The sequence below is a fragment of the Gossypium arboreum genome, chromosome 8, assembly GCF_025698485.1.
Source record: "Gossypium arboreum isolate Shixiya-1 chromosome 8, ASM2569848v2, whole genome shotgun sequence".
Taxonomy (NCBI): Eukaryota; Viridiplantae; Streptophyta; class Magnoliopsida; order Malvales; family Malvaceae; genus Gossypium; species Gossypium arboreum.
The window spans coordinates 118240094-118266541 of record NC_069077.1 but is presented as its reverse complement, the minus strand read 5'-3'; the positions used below and the strand labels follow the sequence as shown (position 1 = coordinate 118266541).

Genomic DNA, 26448 nt, shown 5'->3' with positions numbered 1-26448 from the left:
TATAAATAGCACTAAGTGTGTGAATTGGAATAGCTTGGGCTATATGAGGCACTAAGTGTGTGATACCGAGATAGCTTCGGTTATTTGTGATGGCACTTAGTGTGCGAGATCGTTACAGCTTTGGCTAACCATTAAAGCACTAAGTGTGCGAATTCTTAAAGCATGGAAAGACTTCAGAATGAATTAATGTATTTGAATAAGAGGTGAGAATGAAATGAATAAATATGAGAAAGTTCAGGTATGTACGATACTGATGTGGTAGATGATACTATGTGTATGAAGCCTGATGAAATTGTATGAACATATTAAATGTGATGGAATAGAATTGATGGATGATTTGTGAACTACTAAGTGTTTATTATTTGGTGTTTCGTATTATATAAACTATTGATTATATTAGATGCGAACTTACTAAGCTTCAAAGCTTACTGTGTGAAATGTTCTCTGTTTTACAGTGTTATAAAGCTAGCTCTAATTCAAGGATCATCAGTGACTCACCCACACTATCGGACATCTATTTTGGTACCATTTTGAGAGTTATATATATATGGTATATGTGACAGCCGTAAATTGACCCTAGTCGGGAAGTGGTTTCGGGACCGCTAAGCCAAGTCACCGAAGTATCTAAATGTGATAATTATTGTCTAGAATATGTGAATATGAATGTGTGAAAGTTTTAAGCTTCGATTTAGTTGATTGCATGTGAACTTAGTTAATAGGACTTATGTGTGACACTTTTGAAATGTGATAGGTTAATTTATAAGGACCTATTAAAGCATGTAGTGAAAATAATGGCTTTGCATGTCAAATACTCCTTTTTTTTATACATAGTGGCCGGCCATGATGGAGCATATATTAGAATATGTGGTAAATTTCCAAGAAGTGGTCATTATTTTATGTAAAAGAAAGGAAATAATAAAAGAAATACTAAGGATAATAAAAGAAAAAAAAAAGAGATCATCATTCATGTTTCTTCCTAGCCGACTCTAGAGAAAAAAAAAAAGGAACAAGAGCATTCGGTGATGAAAACAAGTTGTGTTCCTTGGTTCTTCTTGGCCGAATTGAAAGGAGGAAGAAGGGAGTGAAGCCATCGGTCATCTTAGGTCAATATTAAGGTAAGATGTTCATATTAGTTCTTGAAATTTTAGTTGATCTTGAGTGAGATATCAAGTTATTTTTTTTGTAACCCATGATGAAATTTTGATTTTTGGATTGAGTAAGGTTTTCGACTATGGTAGCTAATAATGGTGAGTTTTGTTGTTTCATGTTAAAGTTAGGTGAATGATGATAGATGAGTGTTTGAACCATAAAAAGAATTCGGCTACCTTGTTATGAACTAGGGCCGATTGTGAATTGGTTGTGGTTGAATATTACATGCTTGGTAGAATGGTGGATGAAAGTGCCGAATGTGGTCTTTGGTTTGGCATGAGGTGATAAATAAAGGTTTAAAGGTAGCTTAAGTTAATTGATACTCACTAATGATTTCGAATGGAAGCTTTGTTAAGTGTGAAATGAGTGGTGAGAGAGAACTATAGACTATTGCCGAATGTATGTTGGGTTGATAGAGTCTCCAAATTGATTTTATGTGAGTATGCATGACCGAATATAATCGGCCACATGAGTAAAGAAATGGGTTATTTGATATGTGGTAAAAGTTAAGTGTTAAACGAAATGGAAATGATATCATATTGGAATATGTATACTCGACCACATGAATGAACACATAGATTGGTGTTGCATGTATTCGGTTATAAGTAAGCATATTGGTGGCTTAATCTTGGCTTAGACAATCGGCTAAAAGAGAGTGTCGGTTAATATGTTGAGTTGATTCATGATTTCATACGTATGTGACTTTAATGTCTAATGTATATATATATGGGTTAAGTACCTTGAGTTTCTCTTTTTGATGTTCAAATGATTAAATCAATTTATTTGTTAAATTAAGCTCAAGAGCAAAGGGGAACTAAATCCGATAAAGGGAAGGAAAAAGTGATCGAATAGCCGTCGAAATCGTTCGACAACATCCGAGGTAAGTTTTCGAGTAACGAGACTTAGTTTACGATTTGATTAAGTCATGACGTATGAGCATAACAAATATACGGTGATATGATGATTCTACTAGAATTGTATGTTGAGTTAATTAGTCTATACGTATGACGGGTAGCCGTATGTGCATAGAGATCGTGTCATAAAGCAAACTAAACCATGCTGTTTGTATGTGGCTAGTGAGCCGAAAATGGGATTGCTTAATACGTGACTTGTGTTTGAACTCTAATTATGAAAATGAAATATAAATGTGTCATGATTTATTGATATGTGCATGAATATTTGGATGATAACCGGGCTAAGTCCCGAAGGCATTTGCGCTAGTGACTATATCCGGGCTAAGTCCCGAAGGCATTTGTGCGAGTTACTATATCCGGGCTAAGTCCCGAAGGCATTTGTGCAAGTTACTATATCCTGGCTAAGTCCCGAAGGCATTGGTGCGAGTTACTATATCCGGGCTATGTCCCGAAGGCATTCGAGCGAGAAGCTATATCCGATTAAATCCCGAAGGTACTTGGCTTGGGAATGAGCGACCTTGCTATAATAGTTTCAATGAATACACTCGTAAAATCCCAATGATGAGGTATGTTTCAGATATGCATTGAATTAGTTGATCCTTACAAATAGTATTCGCCGATCGATAAATGAGCTACCGGCCTTTGGCTAAGTTGATCTTTTGTGTATGAATATAAGGGTTGGTAATGTGAAGTAAGTATGATATTGAGAATTTGTGCATATGAAATTATCCGTTTAGCCATATGAATGCTACACTTTAGTTGTGTCTAATTTCATGGCTCAAAACTTACTAAGCATTAAATGCTTACTCCGTTTCTTTGAATCTCTATTTTATAGATTTTGGTTCGTCAGCTATCGGACTCGGGATTGTCGAAGTCGAAGTCGTCCACACTATCAAAGCCCCTTTTTGGTACATTTTTGGTTGAACTTTGAAATGGCATGTATAGGACTACCCTTTTTGTTGTTGGTCATGGACCCTTTGGTTTTGTATAAATTTGGATAGCCATGCGAAAATGGCTTATATACACTTTGAGCTTAGTATTATAATCGTCTTGTATGATGTTCATTAAGAGGTATGGAAATGTTTGGGAACGATTAGCCATTGGAATGGTTAATCATGATCATATTTTGTGCTATATATGCTAAAGGGCTAGTTGAATCATGGAAGCTATGTAATAGGTAAAGTCTACCTTAAAAATAGATGCTGATAGTAGCAGTGACGTGAATATGAAAAATCACTAGGAATGGAATTAAATAGTGAATAAATTATGTAATCGAACCTTGATGAATCTATTTTCATAGGAAAGTAACGAAAAGATCATATGAATAGTATATTATGAGATATTTAAGTTTTCGCGAAACAGGGCCAGAACGGTTTCTCGATTCCCTGTTTCGACTTTGGAAATTCATTATAAATTAACCAGAGATAATTAGAAGTCATTCCATATATGTAAGGATTCCTTTTCGAGTCTAGTTTCTATAGAAACAAACGACATCAGTAGTGAAGCCCTGTACAGGGAGATATCCAAGTCGTAATGCGCAAATGTCAGTGTAGTCGAACCCTGAAACAGGGGAGACTTTAACTAATAAACTATACTAATTGGCTAGACCAAAAATTCTAGAAAAACATTTGTAGATGGACATATGAGTCTAGTTTTAGGAAAAATTTACGGAACTGGTTTTCGAGTTTTGGAACTCAAGATATGATTTTTAAGGTGACAGTGACGCAGTTAGCCAGCTCGTCTGGAAATTTAAAATGGACTGTGAAAATAAGTGATTTAAGTCTGCAAACCCCTCGTGTCTGACTCCGGCAACGGTCTCGGGTACGGGGTGTTATAGTATATGGCATGTATAGGCTAGAGTTATTTTGGTATGTTTTGTGATGTGAATATCTAACCATGTGATATGGCTTGGTTTTGGTTGTGTATAAGAATGAACTATGAATTGTAAACTATGTGAAACAATTATATCAATATGAGGTGTTCATGTATGGCCAATAGTAATGGTCAATTTGGTAAGACTTTGGTATGTGCTTATTTGAGGTAATGGTATAATGATGCTATGAGAATGAATGAAGTGTATTGAGATTATGGAACATATGTCTTGGTATAATTATGGATTATGTTTTGGCACGATTTGGTATGGCATGAATGGTATATGTTTTGGCTGTGAATTTGTTGAGAATTTGATATAAAATGGTTTGTTTTAGTGCTTGTAGGGAGGACCCAAAATGGGTGGCAAATTTGGCTTTGCAAATAGCCTATTTTTGTCCACATGGGCAGAGACACGGGCGTGTGTCTCAGCTGTGTGCGACACAAGGTTATGTTGCACATCCGTGTGTCCCCTGGGGTACCTTACGAATTAAAGCCAGTATACCCTATAATTTTGACATGGCCTAGACACAAGGGCTTGTCTATCGGTCGTGTGTGGTACATAGGCTGGCACATAGGCGTGTGGTCGGCCATGTGACCCAAGTCTGTAGCCTCCCAAATTTTTACATGGCTTGGCACACGGGCGTGTCATATGGCCGTGTGGACAAGTCAATATGTATGCCCTGTTTTGCCACGACCTAGACACATGGGCATGTCTAATGTCGTGTGAGGCACACGGCCTGCTCACATGGGCGTGTGACCTTTATAATTTAGAAAATATTTAATTTTTGGTAAAATTTGTATGTTCTCAGTTTAGTCCCGATCCCTTTCTAAAGTATGTTTAAGGTTTCAATGTCCTAAGGAAGGGACTTCATATAGATGTTTGATTATGATATGATGATATACGGTTTTTCATTAGTAAAATGAATTTGAAATGTTCTGATTGTCCAGTAATGCCTCTTATCCCTAGTCCGGTGATGGATACAGGTTAGAGGTGTTGCAATTTGGTTCAATTTTCTTCTTTTTTTTTACTTTAATATTTTTTCGTTATTATTCAGGTGATAATGGATTCTCTACAACATGATAAAAGAGAAGCATTTACTTATAATGCTCATAATTCGATCACTGTTGTTGATGAAAGAATCTGTGCCATTCAACAATATGTCATTCTTCTTTTTAATGAACTCAATTCGGATATTGTGAGAACTGAAATTGAGGCCTCAGAATTTGAACTAAAGCCTGTGATCTTCGAAATGCTTCAAATAATGGGCCAATTTAGTGGGATGCCTACTGAGGATCCGTATCTTCATCTTCGGCTATTCATGGAAGTGAGTGACTCATTCAAATTAGTTAGGGTGACTGAGAATGCATTGAGGCTGAGATTATTTCCATACTCCTTAAGAGATAGAGCACGAGCATGGTTGAACTCCCTACAGTCCTGTTCTATAATTACATAGCAAGAGATGGTTGACTGTTTCTTAATGAAATACTTCCCTTCATATATGAACGACAAGCTCCAAAATAAAATAATTTAATTTTAGCAATTTCATGAAAAATCTTTATATGAGGTATGGGAGCAGTTTAAGGAATTATTACGAAAGTGCCCTCATCATGGAATTCCTTATTGTGTTCAAATGGAGACTTTCTATATTGGTCTCAATGCTCACACTAGAATCATGGTGGATTCTTCTGCAAATGGAGCCCATTTTTCTAAGTCTTACAATGAGGCTTACTAAATTATTGAAAGAACCGCTAGTAATAACTGTAACACCCCCTACCAGTGTCTGACGCAGGGACAGGGTACGAGGCATTACCAGACTTAAACACAAACAATCATCCAAATCGGGCCATAAAATTTCATTCATATTTTAAAACATTCAATCACCTGCACATAGTCCCTTATTTGGGTTTACGAAGCCCAAAACATACTTTAGAATGGGTTCGGGACTAAATCGAGAACTTTGAAAAGCTTTGGGAAAAACATAGAAATTTTTCCCATGAAACAGGGTCACACACCCGTGTGGACACAGGGCCATGCCCGTGTGCCATCAACACGTCCGTGTCCTTAGGCCGTGTAACTCTCTGTTTATGACGTCAGCAAATAAATTGTACTACACGATCAAGCCACAAACCCGTGTGCTAAGCCGTGTCATCCACACCGTTGAGACACACAGACGTGTCTCTGCCCGTGTGACTAACACTTAGGCTATTTTCTAAGCCTTTTATTGCCCTTAATCTCTATCATACTTAAACATATCATAAACACATGTTATAACATCATTTCAATAGTCAATCATTCTTTAATAAAACCCAATTAAAGCATTTGAATGTTGTCATACATGTGTTTTCAATTTCTCATGTTACACCAAGTTAGACATTCCAATCTACGTTCAATAGTCTTATCATATTGATAACCACTTTTACCAATTAACCACAACATTTTACCCAACACTCAGTCTTTACTCACTCGGCAAATATTCATGTTCAATCATTATCAATTTATTACCATGTCATGCATTTATTCCATAGTCATGACCACTTCGAATGGTCCTAAGGCATTCATTAGCACATATGCCATACACTTCCCATTCATAGTAATCAAGCAAAATCAGATAACCACATCTCAAGACATTACCACATAGCATGGATGAATAGGCTTACAAGCTATAACAATTATAAGCCACATCTCATGGCTATATACAATGAATCAATATAAGCCAATACATTTGGCTAATCATAACAACATCTAACATAAAAACTAAGTCTCTATACATGCCACTCACTTGCAGACATTAAAACTCATCATTATTCCAAAGGTGGTAGCTTGATAGTGTGATGCTGCCTCCGACGATCTCCAACCCCGAGCGAACTTGACAACACTAAAGAAATGGAGAAGAGGGAGTAAGCTTAAAGCTTAGTAAGTTCTCATGAAAAAAATAATAAGCATTGCATTAACATGCTATTTTTCAATTTCTCTCTATTTATTCAAAGTCCAGTTATGCTGTTTTCTCGAGTCACAGTCACTAAATTATTTATATCCAAAGTTATGGAACTCCAAATTGAGAACTGTCAATTTTCCCAGAAACTAGACTTATATATCTTCAGACCATAAAAGTTTCAGAATTTTTTTTCCAGCCAATAAGTACAGCTTATTCTTTAAAGTCTCCCTTATTTTTCTATCTGATAGTTCTGACCTTCCTTTACTAAAAATTAATTATCTCATAGTAAGAAACTAAGATGATGTTACTGTCTATTTCCCTTGAAAATAGACTCATTAAGGATTTTAATCATATAATTTATAGCCCTTGATTATTTTTTTACAATTTCTAGTGATTTTCCCAAGTCAAAATAGGGGATTCCAAACTTGTTCTGACTCTGTCTCACAAAAATTCAAATATCTCGAAATGTGAGACTCCTATCCTTACAACTTTTCTTTTATATGAAACTACGTTAATTAAGATTTAATTCTATATCTTATTCAGTCTTTAATTTGACTTCCACAATATTTGGTGGATTTCCAAAATAGGACTACTACTGCTATCCAAACTGTTTTTGTGCAGCAAAATGATAATCAACATAAGATTGCCATAAAAATTATTCACATATGAATCACTCATTCATTTACATTCTTATCACAAGTCCATTTCACTTCACTTGTCAAACATATGTTTTTGGGTTTCGAGCACGTACCTATACTATCATTTAGCACAACACTCGTCCAAACATGACAATTCATATGCATCATAATAGTATCATATAATATAAATGGTGTATCATGGAAAGGGCTCTTTATTTCATTTTTCATATCAAAATCGTTGAATTTCTCGAATTCTCGATGGATATCCTATTCACCGTCAATTCATACAAGTGATCATTTCAAGTACGCGCTCCCGTGAACCTCGTTCCTACGGTGGGATTACTAGTCCAGGCTAAATCCCTCGTAATATAAACTCATAGAATGTCGTCGGGATTACCAGTCCAAGTTAAATCCCTTGCAACGACAACTACCCTTATGAGTTCAGATTTGAATTACCAGTTCAGGCTAAATTCAGACCCAAATCAGATTACTTGTCCGGGTTAAATCCTTTCCAGCACACATATTCTTCGGGAGGCTAGATCACTTTACAAGTTCATGTCCGTCAATTCATATTTTCCCTTTCTAAATAGCACACTTCGTGAACTTCCTTTCTTATAGTGGGATTACCAGTCCAGGTTAAATACCATGTAACGACATATGCTCTAATGAGCTCGGATCTAAATTACCGATCAAGGCTAAATTCAGATCCTAATCGGAGTACCCATCCGAGCTAAATCCGTTTACACATATTCTCGGGAGGGCTATATAGGGATTGGATCACCTGTCCGGGATAGATCCCTTTTATCATCAATTCCTTTTTGAGAGAATCTATCGAGTATCCTTTTTATTCAACCGGGGCATTTAATCCCCTTTCCATCCATTTATATCCATGTCTCAGAATATCATTCATGTTTTCATGTTAACAATTAACATAAAATACGTGAAACATCAAGACATAATACATGATAGAAATGAAATATTTACATTTCACATTATATCAAGGCATTAGAGATATCATACAATGCCACATTAATTATGCACTTACTAATCATGTATCATTATTCTCTTGAATTTCATGGATCATTGTTTCATATCATATTTTCACATCATGAACTCATTCCATCACCTTTCAATGTATTCACTCATGCCATTCATACAATGACAATAAGATATTTTTAATTTAAACAAGCATTACATTATTATTGACACACAAACTTACCTCGATTCCGAGTACGGCTATTGTTTTGAATTAGTCCTTAACCTCGTTCAAACTCGTTCTAAGCCTGAATCTTGTTTTCTTGACCCAACATTACAAATATAGCTCATTTATTACTCACATTGTTCAAGTGGGTCCATAAATCATACTTTCACAAATTTGCATTTTGACCCTTAAACTTTCACTTATTTACACTTTGGCCCCTAGGCTCGTAAAATGATGTTATTCAATTTCCTTGCATTTTAAGCCTAGCCAAATCATTTTCATAACTATAGCATCCCCCAATTTCCACTAAATCACCCTTTTATGACCAAATTTATAACTTTTACAAAACGGTCCTTTCGGATGTTTTCATCGAAAATCACTTAGTAAAAGTTGTTCCTCTAACCAGAAACATGCATAATCTACCATTAAAACTCTAGCTCAAAATAATGGTAGAAATAGGTAAATCGGGTTACCGGGACTTCAAAAATGTAAAGAACATTAAAAAGGGGCTCGAGATCACTTACAAATGAGCTTGGAAGCTTGAACCAAACCCTAGCCATGGCTTCCATGGTATTTTTGGCTGGATGAAGAAGATGGGCATGAATTTTGGCTTATTTTCCCTTTTTATTATTTTAATTACTAAAAGACCAAAATGCCCCTAACTTAAAAACATTCTATTTCACCCATTTCATGCTATTTTTGTCCAAAAAATTAACCAATGCTCTAATTACCATACAAGGGCCTCTAATATAAAATTTCATATCAATTGGGCACCTCTAGCATGTAGAACTCAACTTTTGCACTTTTTACAATTTAGTCCTTTTGACCAAATTGAGTCTCCAAACGTCAAAATTTTTGAACGAGATTTTCACGTAATCATTCCATGAAATTGTAGACCATAAAAATATAATAAATATGAATTTTCTTACATCGGATTTGGGGTCCCAAAACCACTATTTCGACTAGGCCGTATTTCAGGATGTTACATTTCTCCCCCCTTTAGGGATTTTCGTCCCCGAAAATCTTACCAGAAGAGTGGTTTAACTTTGATATAGACTCTTCTATCCCATCTTTGATAAGGAACATTTACTCATGATGTACTTTTGATACTAGCTTTTTAATCATTCATACTGTAATTATAAGCGATTCTTCGCTATACGGCACATTAATTGAATCTTACTCTCAAACCACTTAAAGAGGACTAGCATACCAAGAAATCTGGCAATCTCAGAGATACATGATTCCATTGGTCTGTTAAGCGAGAATTCAATATGTACTGAAATGATTTTCAAATTTCATCAAACATTTATCAACAGGCTACAAACATTTTTCTCTTTCAAAGATAAGAATAATTTGGATAACACTCTATGTAACACAAAGATCAGAAATGTCGAGTTCCAAACTCGAGTACCACTACATTACTCCTGTGAGCTTTCTCGCAAACTCTCAATATAAACTCTAGATTTTCTACCTAAGCACTTGTAATCACATTATTCTTTACTCTAAGATCATACAATAACTATCTCATCATCTTTTAACAACTTTAATCATCTATGCTATCAAATACTCAGATCCGGCTATAATATTGGATATTTTAAGCTATCACATTGCCCTTTAGTCTTAAAACGCATCACAATCCGATTAATGACACATCACTGAAAAATCAAGAATCTCTCGCCTGTTGTAGGCTAAACCAGGTCTAATGTTTTGATTAACAATGTTCTCGTCTATTCCAAACTTTATTAACAGGCAATAGACCATTCAACTTTAACAAGGTGATAACTTTATCGTTCATAGCAACTTTAAATCATATTAGAATCTGCTAGGAAATATACACTTTTCATTCAGACTAATCGTCTTTTATCCGTAAAGAAATGAAATTTTATTCCCAGACATGAATATCTCATTTCATCTATCAAACAATAACCATTACGAATTAAACCACCAAGTCGGTCTTGATCATCAATAAATGATACTTCAAGAAATCTTCCCTTTCGGTCGATAAATGATCTAACAAGAAATCATTCAAAATTCACTTATCGTGCTAATCAAAAGACCACTTCAAGTACGTTAACTCATAATAACATGAATATCTTGACTAAAAGCATTAACTTGATTAACTTACTTGAGAAAAGAAATCCAGGTACTGGAATCATTCATGTTGCTATAATCAAACCGAAAACATAGCCATAATCGACATAGTCATCAGGCCAAAGAACTCACTTTAGATATAAGTCATGATTAATAATTTATGAAATAAAGATGATAAGAAATCCAAAATAAGGAAATCCGAAATAGAGGAATCCAAGATACCATATCATTCAGTTCCACTGGAAAGGGATGCAACAAGGACAATTTAATTTCCCTCATATATACATCGAATAGAGCATTAATTTGAGGGGAACAAAATCATAATATCATGTGTATTTCCTCATAAAATTCTAATAAATGGAATGTAACAGAGTACCAAAGAGAACTAGAGTAATACTGATTCTAACTCAATCAAACTGACAGTGTTTTCGTCTCATATCGAGATATGAAAACATTCTAATATAACAAAATTTGTCAAAAGGTAGATAGCCGCAATAACACTTTCGAGAACAAATAGACTCATAGAGTACTTCAAAAGAGACAATTATAATCTGCTCATTGTATTTTTCACATTTAGATATCTTACATTTCGAATATTATTCCTCCAACTATCTCTTACTAGCTCCACATTTACGTATCAACCTATTTTAATCTCTAATATTATCTGTAATCGTTCTACCACTAAACCCTTTGGTCTCTTACTTGTGAGCTTATTCAACTCTAATCCCATAAAATCCTTTACCGAAATACCACTATGGTAAGGGGGTGGGGTCATATGGTCCCTAACTTATCTCTCATACACATATGCATATCATATAATGCTATGTCATTATCATAGTAACATTTTCACAAGTATATAATTTACTGCAGGCAAATTATTATTCACACTTGTATTACACAAATTTTACAATTATCTTATTTAATCAAGTGCATTTATGAATGCACTTCATGAGTTCTGAACAACTTTACTTATCTCATTCATTTCATCAAAGAAGTCATGCACATAGTATCTCATGAGAGTCAAACAATCATGAATAAGTATGTCACAATTAAAACTTTTATCTTGCACATCACCATATACATATCATTCCAGTCATATAAATCAAACCAATCAATTTAACACATTTACTTGGGCTCTACGAGTTTGCCACTTGCAATTATTCAAACAAGTATACATAGGCATTTATCCCATCAATACTTTCAATATGTTACCTAAACGCATGCATTCGTTCAAATAAATCAATCATAGATGAGCTCATTACGATATAATCTTTTATCTCATTTCATTTGATCAAGTACACCAAGTGTACAACATCATATGAATCATTGAACAAGCATGAGTACTCATCACAACACGAATTTCTATCTCACATGTTATCATGTATATCATGAACTTTTATTCATAATTTTCTGAATCCAGGCTTATCATGACTATACTTTAGCCAAATACCTTAGTATCACATTTAACATCGTCGGTGTAGCTCGGTTGGAAAGTACCTCTGTCCAAACAAGATGGTTTTCATTCACGTTAGAAGACATCACACTATCACAGATTTTGGCATGTATAGCTAGACTCTCACACATGCTAGGTTAGTCCAAGAACGGACTAAATCGGGCCATAAAATTTCATTCATATATTAAAACATTCAATCACATGCACATAGTCCCTTATTTGGGTTTACGAAGCCCAAAACATGCTTTAGAATGGGTTCGGGACTAACTCCAGAACTTTCAAAAGCTCTGGGAAAAACCTAGAAAATTTTCCTATGAAACAGGGTCACATACCCATGTGGACATAGGGGCACGCCTGTGTCCTCAGGCCGTGTAACTCTCTGTTTATGACATCAGCAAATAAATTGAACTACACAGTCAAGCCATAGACCCATGTGCTAAGCCGTATCACCCACACGGCTGAGACACACGGTCGTGTCTCTGCCCGTGTGGCCAACACTTAGGCTATTTTCTAAGCCTTTTATTGCCCTTAATCTCTTTCATACTTAAACATATCATAAACACATGTTATAACATCATTTCAATGGTCAATCATTCTTTAATAAAACCCAATTAAAGCATTTGTATGTTGTCATACATGTGTTTTTCAATTTCTCATGTTACACCAAGTTAGACATTCCAATTCACGTTCAATAGCCTTATCATATTGATAACCACTTTTACCAATTAACCACAACATTTTACCCAACACTCAGTCTCTTCTCACTCGGCAAATATTCATGTTCAATCAGTCTCTTCTCACTCGGCAAATATTCATGTTCAATCATTATCAATTTATTACCATGTCACGCATTTATTTCATAGCCATGACCACTTTGAATGGTCATAAGGCATTCATTATGCACATATTCCATACACTTCCCATTCATAGTAATCAAGCAAAATCACATAACCACATCTCAAGACATTAACACATAGCATGGATGAATAGGCTTACAATCCATAACCATTATAAGCCATATCTCATGGCTATATACAATGAATCAATGTAAGTGATAAACCGTAATTTATACATATTTCTATCCCGTGCTTAGCATATTTTATGGATGATTTTTCCTTAAAATTGGTGAATTTGATGCTCCTAATGCCTTAATTTCATGTTTTATACTTAGGTGAGCATAGGAGAGTGAAAGGAATGAGAAATGGGCCAAAAACGAAAAAAATGGGCCAACGTACGAAATCAACACAGCCTGGACCTCCTCACACGGGTAGACCACACAGCCATGTCAATTTGGCAGAATCGAAGCACGACTCATACGGGTGGACCACACGGCTGTGTTTATCTTGACCACGGCCTGAAGTAATTGCACGGTGTGTCCCTATCTAGCCCAAGTTGAGTCTAATTCGGAAAAGGCCAATCTTAAGGGTTCTTAGGCATTCCAAAGCCTATAAATACACCCTAAAGAAGGAGGAAAAGGGGACGCACAGAGAAGGAAGCAGGGAACTACTCAAGGAAAGCCGATTGATCCATCTCAGAAGCCGTATTTATCATCAAGACTGAATATCTCCCCTCAATTTCCCTTCAGGAGTTTTGGGTTTTTCTTTATGTTTTGTATTCATTACTCTTCTGATATGCTTTCCTTTTTAGTTATGAACTAAATCTCCTAAATACCTAAGGGGAATGAAACCGAAGACAAATCTTGTTATTATCTTCTGAATTGTATGATAAATATTTGACTTGTTCTTAATTATGTGTTCTTAATTCTTGTTTTGATATTCCAGGATATTTATTCAAGTTAAGCTCTTATTTAGAGGAGGAATAGACCCTGTCTAAGAGTACAATTGCAATAATTAAGCGGAGATTGGGCGCCTAGAGATAGGGTGACAAGAGTTTTTCAAATTAGGGTGAAACCTAATAAGAGGATCCATAGATCGAGTTAATGCAACCCTAGAAAGTTAATTAGAAAGAGATTTCAATTATTCAACCTAAGGCTAGACGTTGTTAGTCTCAAGAGAGATAATAATATAACTTAAGGATTTTTACGGATCAAGTCAAATGAATAAATCGTCCGATTCGGAGTTAGAATAACAAGTAAAGTCTACGTGGATTTTTCCTTAGGTATTGTCTTAATTCAATCGTTTTTCCAAAAGTAATTCCCCAATTCTATTTCCTGTGAATTCTTAGTTTAGTTTATTAGTTAGTTAAAACAAACCCCATTATTCTTAGGCTAGATAATAAAAAGATAGTCATTACTAGTACTTTTAGTTGCTTTAGGTTCGACAATCCGGTCTTGCTAAAGCTATACTACTGTTCAATAGGTACACTTGCCTACATCGTGATAATAGTTAGTTTCAAGAACGATTAATTATAAATTTATAAAACTTATCACACAAAATCACGATCAAGTTTTTGGCGCCATTGCTGGGGAGCTAAGATGTTAGGAAAACTCGATTTTTATTACTTTAGCCATTTACTTTTACTGCAATTTAATTTTTATTCTAATTTTTATTGCTAATTCTTCTTTTTCCCTTTTTCTGGCAGGTTCTTATAGTTTATGACTAGAAGAAACCCGTCAGGACCATTGCTTTTCGATAGTGAGATCAATCGCACAGTTCGTAGAAACCAAAGAGAAATAAGGTGAAGCTTAAGATACACAGAGAGCGAGCAAGAGGACGATATTCAAGCCCCAACCAAGGAGATGGTTGAAAACCAAGAAAATCCGCTACCTCCTGCGATTGATGTTAATCAGAATCCTACTCTGCGCGCTATGTATGATTATGCTAAACCTAATTTAACAAGAACTGAGTCAAGTATAGTTAGACCTGTTATTGCTGTGAATAATTTTGAACTAAAACCTAACACTATTCAAATGATACAACAATTTGTTCAGTTTGATGGTTTGCAGGATGAGGATCCAAACACTCACTTGGCAAATTTCCTAGAATTCTATGATACATTTAAAATTAAAGGCGTTTCTGACGATGCCATTCGTCTTCGGTTATTCTTTTTTTCATTGAGGAACAAAGCTAAACAGTGGTTGAACTCATTATCACGAGGGTCAATTACTACTTGGGAACAAATGACCAAAAAATTTTTATTAAAATATTTTTAGCCAGCTAAAACAGCCAAATTATGTAATGATATCTCTTCGTTTGTACAGATGGACTTAGAAACTCTTTACGATGCGTGGGAGAGATACAAGGACCTACTGCGAAGGTGTCCTCACCATGGATTACCTCTATGGTTGCAAGTTCAAACATTCTACAATGGTGTGAACCCCTCGACAAGACAGATGATTGATGCAGCAGCCAGGGGAACCATCAATAACAAAACACCTGAAGAGGCTTACGAATTTATTGAGGATATGTCACTGAATAACTATCACTGGCAAGTTATGAGGACAAAGTCAACGAAAACAGCCAGTGTTTATAACGTCGATTTGGTCACCATGCTCTCTAATAAGGTAGAACTATTGAATAAGAAAATTGATGGTTTTCTTAGTTCTTCACAGGTTCACCCAGTAATGCAGTGCGAAGCAAGTGGAGGCGGATCAAGTAATTCAGAATACCAACATTATGGGCACAGCATGGAGAACGAGAAGTTAAATTACATGGGTAATAACCCTCGATCTCAAAACAATCTATACAGTAACACTTACAATGCAGGTTGGAGGAACTACCCAAATTTCTCATTGGGAGGCCAAGGAAATCAGAGACCACCTCCAGGCTACCAATAATCACCCTACCAATAGGAAAAGAAGCCGAACCTTGAAGAGATGATCTCAAAGTTTATCTCGGTGTCAGAAACCCATTTTCAAAATACCGAGACAACACTTAAGAATCAACAAGCATCGATCCAAGGGCTCAAAACTCAGATTGGACAGCTTGCCAAGTTGATTTCTGAACGACCATAAGGTAGCTTACCAAGCAACATAGAGTCTAACCCAAGCGAGAAACTCAACGCGATTACTAGTCAAGATGAGGAAGGGTTAGTCACACTTGAACCAGAACCAAGGCAAGAAACTGAGATAAGCAAAGGCAAGGCTAAGGTAGACCATAATGAGCAGAAACCGGTAAGTACAGAATACAAACCTTGTGCGCCATACCCTAATGAGACAAGGAAAGACCGCTCAGATGAACAATTTAGTAAATTCCTTAAACTCTTAAAAAAATTACATATTAACTTACCGTTTATTGAAGCTCTATCACAGATGCCAAACGTAATGAAATTTTTAAAGGAGCTTTTAGCAAATAAGTGAAAGTTGGACGAGCCGTCGCATGTGGAGCTAAACGCAGTTTGCTCAGCTATTCTGTAGAATAAGCTACCCAACAAATTAGAAGATCCAAGGAGTTTTACAATTCCTTGCTTAATTGGTAGTTTAGATGTTAATAATGCATTAGCTGATTTAGGGGCTAGTATTAATGTCATGCCCTACAAAATGTTCAAACAATAAGGTCTTGGGAAACCCAAACAGACTAGGATGAGCATTCAATTAGCAGATAAAACTATAAGATTTCCTAGGGGTATTATTGAAGATGTACTAGTTAAAATCGATAAATTTATATTTCCCATTGACTTCTTTGTTCTAGATATAGAGGAGGATAGAAACACTCCTTTGATTTTAGGAAGGCCCTTTTTAGCAACTGCTAGAACGGTTATTGATGTTGGCACAGGTGAGCTCACACTTCGTGTGGGAGACGAAACAATCACCCTTCAAGCTCGCAATTCCGGTAACACATCAAAAATTAAAGGTGATTGTCTAAACCACTGTACTAAAACTGACAATATGGTGCAACCTACTTTGCAGGAAATGAGTTTGAACGAAGTACATGAGTCATTTTCAAGCAGTAGTAAAGGCCCTATTCATGAAGAACGAAGGCTACAAATCGATGAGCTAGATGAATGGTGGATGCATAAACTGAGAACACACGATAAACCAAAACTAAGCCAAGATGAGCTCAATACCTTTCCAAATCAAGTTAAGGTTGGAGATAAAGTTTTATTAGATACCGCAGATCCTCACATTGTCACTACCAAACCGAATGAAGAAATCCCTCTTACAGTACTTAGCATTTTCCCATTCGCTACAATCGAGGTAAATCATCCCAAGTTCAGCACTTTTAAGGTAAAAATACCCGCCTAAAACCTTATTTTGATGAGATTCAGCAGGAATGAGAAGTATAAACTCCTCGAACGACCATGATCATTCAATGGAAAGGTAAGTCAAGCTTAGACTATAAATAAATGCTTCTCGGGAGGCAACCCGAGCACTAACTGTATTAACTTCTTTAAATTTTAGTGTTTAAACACCTAACTTACTAACAGAGCTCTTGAATACAGGTTTCCCACACAGACACGGCCTAGCACACGGTCGTGCCATAGGCCGTGTGGAAATAGGGCAAATATTTTTCCTAGCACGGGCTACGATAAATTGCCATGGCAGTGTGACACGGCCGTGGGTGAACCTGCCAAAAGGACACGGGCGTGCGACATGCCCGTGCCAAGCAACCGTGGTCGAACCTGTTAGATTAATGCAGGTGTGGGACTACATACAGGGGTATGAGAGAAGCGAATGAAGACAGACACGATGGTGCGACACAGCCGTGTGCACCCACATGCCCAAAGAACACGGGCATGGGCCAATTGTTAGACGCGCCCAAATTTAAAATTCGCAAATCACAGGGCAAAAATTGGGGAACATGAGTGTGTTCCATGGCCCTGTGTCCCAAAATCTATATATACTCTGTACTATTCATTATCTTCTTCACTCAAAATCCCTAACCCTAGCCGCTGCAAGTCCTCACGGCCTTCCTACCACGCCCGTGCGCCGCTTCCCACTCCATTTTGACACTCAATCTCTCTCCCTTAGTGTTTGTTTACTCTTTTCACTTCTATTTTACTTACTTCTAATGCTTATTATCAAAATAATCTTCATTCTTCTCATAATATTTTCATTTTATGCATTATTCTATCATTTAATTTGCATTCTTAGGTTATTTATCATAACATTTCATGTTGAATCGAGTTGTTAGGAAAGCCTCATTCTATTGTCATACCCATACCATTACTATGCTCATTCTCATGCTATTTCCATGCTAATGTCACGAAATTATGCTATGAAATTGATTATTCTGGTTGAGTGTGGTTAGTATTAGTAGTTTTGGCTGAAATTGTTAGTTCAAATTCATGGCTTTTCCCTTTTCAAATTCTTTTACCTACTATTATTCTTTTTTATATTGTAGGTATACAATGTCGTCTTCACGTAGTAAAAAGGCCGCCGTCCCTACTTCAAAGAAAAGGAAGGGAGTCTCATCTTCCTCGGGTCCTACCGTCGAAATTCGTCACCCTTTCCTGTAGTTCTCCATTGGGCCCCAAGAAAAACTTTTCCAAACACTCCGGGCCTGACCTTTAATTGTGGGCCGCTGCATCAACTGGGCTGCAGTAGAACAAGTTTAGTTGGCTGATGCAATTCGTGCTCTCCTAACCACCGACCCTTGGGAGCTTTTCTTTGGGATCATCGAGCCAACATATCTCGGGCTCACAATGGAACTATGCTCAACATTTCATCTTCAGACCGTAATGACGAACTACGATGATCTCGATATGGTCCAATTTATCCTAGGCAGATTAGTTCGCTAGCTCAGCGTCCCAGAATTCGGTACTGCATTGGGCTTATATACGGAGGAGTTCAAGGAGGAGAATGACTTACATGCTCTCAACCGCCACATCTATTGTTCTCCTTCACGGTGTTGGGATGCACTAGTACCAGGTTCGGGCACCTACAATCCTAGCCGCTCTAAGGCATCGACTCTTCCTCCATCTTTGAGGTACCTACATGCCATTTTGGCTCACATGTTAACAGGAAGGCGAGAGAGCACTGGCATCGTCAACACTCACGACTCCTACTTTTTATGGTGTATGTCGCACGAGTACGTCATTGTTTCATTGCCCTCGCCATTCAGCACCAGACGACGCGGCATAGGAAGGGGGTCATCTCTATTGGCCCCTATGTTACCTGGTTGGCTCGACACTTCGGGCTCCTCAACACTGCGGCCCAAGAATCATCCTTGATCCTCATTGGCCAGATGTCTTCACAAGGCATCTCGAGCATGCTAAGCATGAGGATGTTCGAAAAGCGCCGAGGAACCTACACTTCCCAATATCGTCTCGCCCAATCTTCCAAGGAGGAGGCCCCCGAGGACATTACTGATGATGTCCCTCCACATCACGAGGACCCACCGTCTCAGCCACCACCACCCTTTCGTCCAGTTCATGCGGTAGCTTCATACGCTGACTTCTCTGAGTGCCTAACTCAATTCGAGCAGCAGTGTTTTCAGCGCTTCAATTATATTGATGCTACACTACACTAGATTTGTCAGCACTTCCACATCTCATAGCCACCCACACCTCGCGAACCATTTAGCGATGAAGATGTTTAAAAACTTTTATTTATTATTTTATTTTTTTACTTTTATTTTATTTTAAGACTACTTTTTATTTTTCTTTCACCTTATTTTTATTAGGACTTATAATTATTATTTTACAATTTTTAATTTTGGCTAATTTCCTAAAAGAGTTCCTGATTCTATCACAGTTATAAAGAGCTCCAAAGCTCACTATTACTCAGGGACTCAAAACTCTACTGGGAAAGGTTCTCCACGACTACCATGTCCTGCTCGACCACGACCATAACCAAATTCAGATATAATATCCTTTTGGCACATGAATTATGGACTAATGAACCTCTACCACCGCCGAAGTATCCTCCTCCACCCTTGCGCCAATTATTCTCCAAAACTCCTTAAATTCATTCATCACTCAGGAAGTTTCACTTCTCCCCCTATCTTATTTTTATATTCTTTTCTACATATCTATCTTTGTACATTGAGGGCAATGTACATCTTAAGTGTGGGGGGGTATTCATTTTTATATCAAAAAAATCCCTGAATGATTGCCTTGTTTTCTTGAAAAGCTCTCATATCATGTTTAGGATAAATTTTGATTGATTTATGACTTTTATTGATATATCTTGAATTAAAACATAGGCATTTATGCATTTATTGTTTAAACTTTAAGATATTAGAGAATTAAGCATGATAAGTTGATTTTTAAGAATTTAAAATTTTAAGTTGTTTCCCCAAGTTTAGGTATTATCTTGAATTGGAATTCACAAGTTTAAACATCAAAAAGCCATAATTTTTGTGAGATCTTGAGCCTTCAGTAGCATCTATTAATTCTTTCATGCTCACTTTCATTATGAGTGCGTTAGTATTGAACTGTTATTCTAGAACTTGCTTGATTACGCATGTCAAGACCACATTTGATATGTCAAAATAAGAAAGGCACTTAGGATTAACTCACTCATGCCATGAAAAGTCTACCTCCACGATTAACCCTTAGTAAACCTCGTTGAGCTAACAAGCAATTTCTTGTATTACCCTTAATATTAACCCTTAACCCATTATTGTTGAAATCCCCTCAATTAATTTGATCCCTATTTTTGTCGAGATTTGAGTTTGAATAATTACTTAGCTATGTTTTATTCTATTTTGTAATTTGACTTGTTCTTAAAAAAAATGTATACATATTAGTAGTAGTGATCTTCTGAGCTAAAGAAGTTAAATTCAATATTCTGAGAAAAAGCTTTGTTGTACGCAATTGATGACTAGTCATTTTTCTAGTCAGGCAATTTTTCAATTCAATCTTGATTCTAACCTTTTCTTCCAGTTTGTGACCACACCCTCTAACCAAAGCCACGTTACAACCCTCTAAAGACCTTTTGATTGATGTTTCATCTCAATTTATAGTGGTGGAGATTTGATTTTCATGCAAGCCTATGGTAATGACTTCTCATTATTGACTATTGAGTGCTTCATTTATTGTCCTTAAACACCTCGAGTGATTTGAGTGAATCTTTAGTGAGGATGTGAAACTCTGTGACATTTTGAATCAAAGGTAATTACTTAGACGAGGGGAGACACCTATGTTTTCGTGATAAAATACTCAAGTTGGAATTTTTGAAACTTTGATGTTCTTTTAGTTGAATTTTCAATGTATGGTTACCTATGGATTATTTTGAGATATTATCGATAGAGATTAAAAGTTGAGAAGAATTTATTCTGATTATGAGTTGAGGATTTTGCTTGAGGACAAGCAAATGCTTAAGTGTGAGGGTATTTGATAAACCGTAATTTATACATATTTCTATCCCATACTTAGCATATTTTATGGATGATTTTTCCTTAAAATTGGTGAATTCGATGCTCCTAATGCCTTAAACTCATGTTTTATACTTAGATGAGCATAGGAGAGTGAAAGGAACGAGAAATGAGCCAAAAATGGAGAAAATGGGCCAACGTACGAAATCTACACGGCCTGGACCTCCTCACACGGGTAGACCACACGGCCGTGTCAATTTGGTAGAATCGAAGCACGACTCACATGGGTGGACCACACGACTATGTTTATCTTGTCCACGGCCTAAAGTAATCGCACACAAGAGTGTCACACGGGCGTGTCCCTGTTGAGCCCAAGTTGAGTCCAATTCGGAAAAGGCCGATTTTGAGGGTTCTTAGGCATTCCAAAGCCCATAAATACACCCTAAAGGAGGAGGAAAAGGGGACGCACAGAGAAGGAAGCAGGGAATTTCTCAAGGAAAGCCGATTGATCCATCTTAGAAGCCGGATCCATCATCAAGACTGAATATCTCCCCTCAATTTCCCTTCAGGAGTTTTGGGTTTTTCTTTATGTTTTGTATTCATTATTTTTCTGAGATGTTTTCCTTTTTAGTTATGAACTAAATCCCCTAAATACCTAAGGGGAATGAAACCTAAGACGAATCTTGTTATTATTTTCTGAATTGTATGATAAATATTTGACTTGTTCTTAATTATGTGTTCTTAATTCTTGTTTTGATATTCCAGGATACTGATTCAAGTTAAGCTCTTATTCAGAGGAGGAATAAACCCTGTCTAAGAGTACAATTTTCATAATTAAGTGGAGTTGATTGGGCACCTAGAAATAGGGTGACAAGATTTTGTCGGATTAGGGTGAAACCTAATAAGGGGATCCATAGATCGAGTTAATGCGACCTTAAGAAGTTAATTAGAAAGAGATTTCAATTATTCAACCTAGGGTTAGATGTTGTTAGTCTCAAGAGAGATAATAATATAACTTAGGGATTTCTACGGATCAAGTCAAATGAATAAATCATCCGATTCGGAGTTAGAATAACAAGTAAAGTCTAGGTGGATTTTTCCTTAGGTATTGTCTTAATTCAATTGTTTTTCCAAAAGTAATTCCCCAATTCTATTTCCTGTGAATTCTTAGTTTAGTTTTTTAGTTAGTTAAAAAAAACCCCATTATTCGTAGGCTAGATAATAAAAAGACGGCCATTACTAGTACTTTTAGTTGATTTGGGTTCGACAATTCGGTCTTACTAAAGCTAAACTACTGTTTGATAGGTACACTTGCCAACATCGTGATAATAGTTAGTTTCAAGAACGATTAATTATAAATTTATAAAACTTATCACACAAAATCACGATCAATAAGCCAATACATTTGGATAATCATAACAACATCTAACTTAAAAACTAAGTCACTATACATGCTACTCATTTGTATACATTAAAACTAATCATTATTCCAAAGGTGGTAGCTTGATAGTGTGATGCTGCCTCCAACATCTCCAACCCGAGCTGACCTGACAACACTAAAAAAATGGAGAGGAGGGAGTAAGCTTAAAGCTTAGTAAGTTTGCAAGAAAAAAATAATAAGCATTGCATTAACATGCTATTTTTCAATTTCTCTCTATTTATTCAAAGTCTAGTTATGTTGTTTTCTTGAGTCACAGTCACTACATTTTATATCCGAAGCTACGGGACTCCAAATTGAGAACCCTTAATGTTCCCAAAAACTATACTCATATATCTTCTTACCATAAAAGTTTAAGAATTTTTGGTCAAGCCAATAAGTATAGTTTATTCTTTTAAGTCTCCTCTGTTTTGCTGTCAAATAGTTCTAACCTTCTTTTACTAAAAATCAATTATCTCATAGTAAGGAACTTAGACGATGTTACTGTCTATTTCCTTTGAAAGCAGACTCATTAAGAATTTTAAGCATATGACTTATAACCCATTATTATTTTTTTACAATTTCTAGTGATTTTCACATGTCAGAACAGGGGATTCCTATGCTTACAAAGTTTCCTTTATATGAAACTAGGATAATTAAGCTTTAATTAAATATCTTATTCAGCCTTTAATTTGACTTCCACAATTTTTGGTGGATTTTCAAAGTAGGACTACTGTTGCTGTCCAAACTGTTTTAGCGCAGCAAAATGATAATCAACACAAGATTGCCATAAAAATTATTCACATATAAAACATTCATTCATTTACATTCTTATCACAAGTCCATTTCTTTTCACATGTCAAACATATGTTCGTGGGTTTTGAGTACGTACCTATGCTACCATTTAGCACAACACTCATCCAAACATTATAATTCATATGCATCATAAAAGTATCATATAATATAAATAATGTATCATGGCAAGTACTCTTTATTTCATTTTTCATATCAAAGTCGTTGAATTTCTTGGAATCTCGATGGATATCCCATTCAATGTCAATTCATACAAGTGATCATTTCAAGTACGAGCTCCCGCGGCCTCGTTCCTACGGCGAGATTACTAGTCCAGGCTAAATCCCTCGTAATATAAACTCATAGAATGTCGTCGGGACTACCAGTTGATAAATCGTAAATTATACATATTTTTACCCCATGTTTAATTCATTTTATGGATGATTTCTCATTCGAATTTGTGAATTCAATGCTCCTAATGCTTTAATTTCATGTTTTATACTTGGGAGAGCATAGGAGAGCGAAAGGAATGAGAAACGGGCCAAAAATAGAGAAAATAGGCCAAAGTACGAACTTAACATGGCCTGGACTTCCTCACACGGGTAGACCACACGGCCGTGTCAATCTGGAAAAATTGAAGCACGAGTCACATGGGTATAGCATACACCCGTGCCATTCTAACAGGCTCAAACACGGCATGAAGTAATCGCACATGGGCGTGTCACACGGGATTGTCCCTGCCGAGGGCAATTCGAAAAAAGGCCATTTTTGAAGGCTCATAGGCATTCCAGAGCCTATAAATACACCCTAGAAGAGGAGAAAAAAGAGGTGGAGAATAGGGGGTAAGGAATACTCCAAGGAAGCAGATTGATCCATCTCAGAAGCCAGATTCATCATCAAGACTGAAGATATCTCCTCAATTTCCCTTCAGGAGTTTTGCGTTTTCTTTATCTTTTGTATTCTTTATTCTTCTGAGGTGTTTTCTTATTTAGTTATGAACTAAAACCCTTAAATACCTAAGGGTAATGAAACCTAAGACGAATCTTGTCATTATTTTCTAAATCGTATGATAAATATTTAACTTGTTCTTAATTATGTGCTCTTAATTCTTACTTTGATATCCCATGATACTGATTCAAGACATGCTCTTATTTAGAGGAGGAATAGACCCTGTCTAATAGTACTTTTGTCATAATTAAGCACAGTTGATTGCACGCCTAGAAATAAGGTGACAAGATTTTGCCGGATTAGGGTGAAACCTAATAAAGGGATCTACAAATCAAGTTAATGCAACCCTAGAGTGTTAATTATAGAAAAGTCTCGGTTATTCAATCTACGGATTAGACGTTATTAGTCTTGAATAGGGATAATAACATAACTTAGGGATCTCTACGGAACAAGTTGAATGAATAAATCGTCCGGTTCGGAGCCAGAATAACAAGTAAAGTCTAGGTGGATTTTTCCTTAGGTATTGTCTCAAGTCAATCGATTTTCCCAAAAGTAATTCCTCAATTCTTTTCTCTATGAGTTCTTAGTTTAGATAATTAGTTAATTAAAACGAAACCTCATTATTCTTAGGCTAGATAATAAAAAGATAGTCATTACTAGTACTTTTAGTTCCTTTGGGTTCGACAATCCAGTCTTACTAAAACTATACTACTGTCCGATAGGTACACTTGCGTACATCGCGATAATAGTTAGTTCAAGAACGAGTAGTTATAAATATTTAAAACCTATCACGAAATATCGCGATCAAGTTTTTGGCGCCGTTGTCGGGGAACTGAAATATTAGGAACGCTAAATTTTTATTACTTTAGCCATTTATTTTTCTCGCAACTTAATTTAATTTTATTATTACTACTAATTAATTTACTTTTTCTTCCTCTTGGCAGGTTTTTATAGTTTATGACTAGAAGAAACCCGTTGGGACCATTACTTTCTGACGAAGAAATCGATCGAATAGTTCGTAGAAACCAAAGAGATATAAGGCGAAGCTTAAGATACATGGAGAACGAGCAAGAAGACGATACTCAACCCCCAACCGAAGAGATGGCTAAAAACCAAGGCAATCAGCTACCTCCTGCAATTGCGGTTAATCAAATCCTACTCCACGCAGTATGTATGACTATGCTAAACCTTCTTTAACAGGAACTGAGTCAAGTATAGTTAGACCTACTATTGCTGTGAATAATTTTGAACTGAAACCTAACACAATTCAGATGATACAGTAGTTTGTTCAGTTTGATGGTTTGCAGGATGAGGATCCCAACACTCAATTGGCAAATTTTCTGGAGTTTTGCGACACTTTCAAAATTAATGGCGTTTCTGATGATGCCGTTCGCCTTCGGTTATTCCATTTTTCACTAAGAAACAAAGCTAAACAGTGGTTGAACTCGTTACCATGAGGGTCTATCACTACTTGGGAACAAATGACCAAAAAATTTTTACTAAATATTTTCCGTCGGCTAAAACGGCTAAGTTACGTAATGATATCTCTTCTTTTGTGCAGATGGACTTAGAAACACTTTACTATGCATGGGAGAGATACAAGGATCTATTGCGAAGGTGCCCTCACCATGGGTTACCTCTATGGCTGCAAGTTCAAACATTCTACAATGGTGTGAATCCCTCGACAAGATAGATGATTGACGCAGCTACTGAAGGAACCATCAATAACAAAAAACCTAAAGAGGCTTATGAATTTATTGAAGAAATGTCACTGAATAACTATCAGTGGCAAGTCATGAGGACTAAGCCAACAAAAACAGCAGGCGATTATAATGTCGACTCAGTTACTATGTTGTCAAATCAGGTAGAACTTCTCAAT

General features: G+C 36.3%; 3 non-coding genes across 3 annotated transcripts; all 3 read right to left on the bottom strand.

The window, feature by feature from the left end:
• Positions 1 to 5443: 5443 nt before the first annotated feature.
• LOC128279943 (small nucleolar RNA R71) lies at positions 5444 to 5550 on the bottom strand. The gene has a single exon (XR_008270127.1). It is a non-coding gene; the product is annotated as a small nucleolar RNA R71 (small nucleolar RNA).
• Positions 5551 to 15383: 9833 nt separating this feature from the next.
• Positions 15384 to 15488, bottom strand: LOC128279731 (small nucleolar RNA R71). Its single transcript, XR_008269928.1, has one exon. It is a non-coding gene; the product is annotated as a small nucleolar RNA R71 (small nucleolar RNA).
• Positions 15489 to 26097: 10609 nt separating this feature from the next.
• LOC128279810 (small nucleolar RNA R71) lies at positions 26098 to 26204 on the bottom strand. Its single transcript, XR_008270005.1, has one exon. It is a non-coding gene; the product is annotated as a small nucleolar RNA R71 (small nucleolar RNA).
• Positions 26205 to 26448: the final 244 nt, after the last annotated feature.